The 2,583-nt window shown below is 32.8% G+C and overlaps 1 long non-coding RNA gene across 2 annotated transcripts in view; it reads right to left on the bottom strand.

Annotated features, from left to right (window-relative positions):
- Nucleotides 1-1,378: 1,378 nt before the first annotated feature.
- LOC108515450 (uncharacterized) overlaps nt 1,379-2,583 on the bottom strand; it is a 37,754-nt gene continuing 36,549 nt past the window's right edge. For both annotated transcript variants that reach the window (XR_001881527.1, XR_001881526.1), the window contains exons 3-4: nt 1,794-1,958; nt 1,379-1,641 (exon numbers count right to left, since the gene is read on the bottom strand). This is a non-coding gene — a long non-coding RNA (uncharacterized LOC108515450). The remainder of the gene's footprint in view (nt 1,642-1,793; nt 1,959-2,583) is intronic.

Below are 2,583 nucleotides of genomic sequence, written 5' to 3'. Positions count from 1 at the left end.
CTTAAGTGGGCTCTGTTTCACCTGAGAGAAGCTGAAAGAGAAGTCTGCCTGGTTCTGCAGATATAATCGTTAGAATTTCTTCTGTCTTACTCAAATGGAGGCACACCCTCTCTTTGTCATCCTATCAAATCATTGTTCCTCTTGATTGCCAGTTTCTGAGCTGCTATGTCTGTTAGACTGATTAGGAATTTCAACTTTCCATATCTCCTCAATAGATTATGTGTTAAGAATTTAATAATTTTGACATATATTAATATTCTGCCTCATATACTAAATCAGTAAAATATAAGGATCATGTCTAATGTTACATTTACAGGATATCATACAGCAATTTCTTTAATGGGTTCTTTTTGTAAAATCATTTGCCTTTTGGAGATAGAAATATTACATAATTTTTTTTACTATTTACCTTGAAGTCCACAACAATCTGTTAATATATGAGCTGCTATACGCATCTCACCAAAACTCGAGTGGTCACAGAGATAAAGTCTTTCCACAATCTTAATCAATCTGAAAATACTATAAAATACTTTTATCTCTCTAAAATACCTTTTATGGCATAATTAAATCTTTTATGATTTTGTTTTTTCCTCCACATAATTCTTGATTATCTTTGTTATCTTCAAGGAACAATGCAAGAGTCTTAAAAATCCCAATCAGGACATGCCTTTGGCTTTGCCAAATTTTCCACAGCAACTAATTTAAGATGAACACTTAACATTCCAAGCAGAAGCTATGTCACTTTTAAATTTCATTGATGTTGCATTTTTTCTACTTTAGGCTGCAGCAAAATGGCTATTTCTTCCAAGAGGTTATGAAAAAAAAAGTTATTGATGTTTATTTTTGTACAGGGAACACAAAGGTACAATTGCTAGTATTCATTTCAAGTATTTATTGCCTTTTTAAAGAAAAAATGTAAACCTTTCAGATCAAATTCAGCATTTAAAAATTTTGTATCCTATTCCTATGACAAGAAAGAAAAAATAAGAACAAAAAAGTAAAAACTGCATTGATTTTGATTCTGAAATCATCAAACTTATGTAACTTTTTAGGTGGTGTCTCCATAATTGCATCATCAACTTTCCAAAATACAATGTGACTGTTCAGTTTACAGCCACATTATATTTTGGGAAGTTGGTAAAGTTTAGCTGATTTTAAACCATGTGTGTCCTCCTGGACTGAGCCTCAAAGCACAATCCAATCAACAGAGTGTAAATAAAAATTAAGATGCAGAAAGTATTTTTTGATTCATTTAACACAATTTTCTCATTTCATATATGGTGAAATTAAGACCCAGAGAAATGCAGTTATTTACTCAAGTCTTTATTTTTCACAATCCATGCAATTTATAGCAATGAAACATTACCTCTGCCTCTAGCCTCTGTCCTCAATGTACATTCTATGCTAAAGTTTGGCCACAAAGTGAAGGTGGTGAATGAGACAGTTTAAATTGCTCTTCAGAATAAAAATCAATATACAATCAATCAACAAACATCTATAGAGTATGCACTATATTTAATTCTGTCATATACATCAAGAAGTTGCCAACAACAGTAGCTCATGGAACAGATTACTAGCAGTAACCTTCCTAACTCGGTGATGTTTAGAGTCAGCTTCATCCCCTTCATTCTCTCTCTCCAACTGTCAAAAAAGATAGTGTAGAAAACATCATATCCAAAGGTCATAGCATGTCAAAACATGAATTTTATTTCAATTTCCAAAAGGGCTTTGTGTGGGTGTTTCAACATTCATTAATTGCATTTGAGTCATGTTTTTAAAGTACCTTACCTTACCTGAATGTCTTTCACATAAGGATCCCCAAGGACACTACAAATGAGCAGCAGTCACTTTCAAGTTTCAAAACAGTTCTGCTAGACTGACTAATGGGGTTTAAAGGTCCGCAAATCAAGATGATATAAAATTCACTGGACTTCTGAGCAGGCAATCACAGTAAGGTTCTGAAACAAGATGATAATCATCATTGGAGTTAGACATAATAAAGAAAAGATAGAAGTAGGTCTTAGGGGAATGAGTTAGCAAAAACATACTTGCACCTGTACATTGAGTTTAGCATTTCAGAACTGGAAGGAAAATTAGCTGTCACTTATTTTAAATTGCTTCCCACCACATGTGAAGAAATTGAGGCCAAGAGAGGGCAACGGATATATTTCGTGTCATACAGCTATGTAGAAGGGAAGCAGGAATTAGAATCTATTTATTCTGATTTTAGTAATAATAGCTATGTAAACATTAAATGTGCTTCCTAATGAAACAATCTATTGTTAAATATATCATAGGTTCATTTAGTGATTATATTGAGTATAATCTGATTTTCTGAAATGTTCATAGTCATCACAAAATTAAGCTAAACACACTTCTTCACATGACAACTCTTACATCTGTGAAGACATATTTGATGTGCATTTGTTCTTTTCTAATTGTCCCTTCCCTTTTGTCCCCAACCTATTCTATGCATTTCAACTTCAGTTAATCATTTCAATCTGACTTGAACAAAACACAGTGAAACTATTACCTTCCTTCACTCTCCCTCTTTAAAACCGGATTTTAGTTTCTATTTGAAAA

The sequence above is a fragment of the Rhinopithecus bieti genome, unplaced genomic scaffold, assembly GCF_001698545.2.
Source record: "Rhinopithecus bieti isolate Rb0 unplaced genomic scaffold, ASM169854v2 scaffold_34813, whole genome shotgun sequence".
Taxonomy (NCBI): Eukaryota; Metazoa; Chordata; class Mammalia; order Primates; family Cercopithecidae; genus Rhinopithecus; species Rhinopithecus bieti.
The sequence above is the reverse complement of the archived record's forward strand: the minus strand, read 5'-3'. Positions and strand labels throughout refer to the sequence as shown.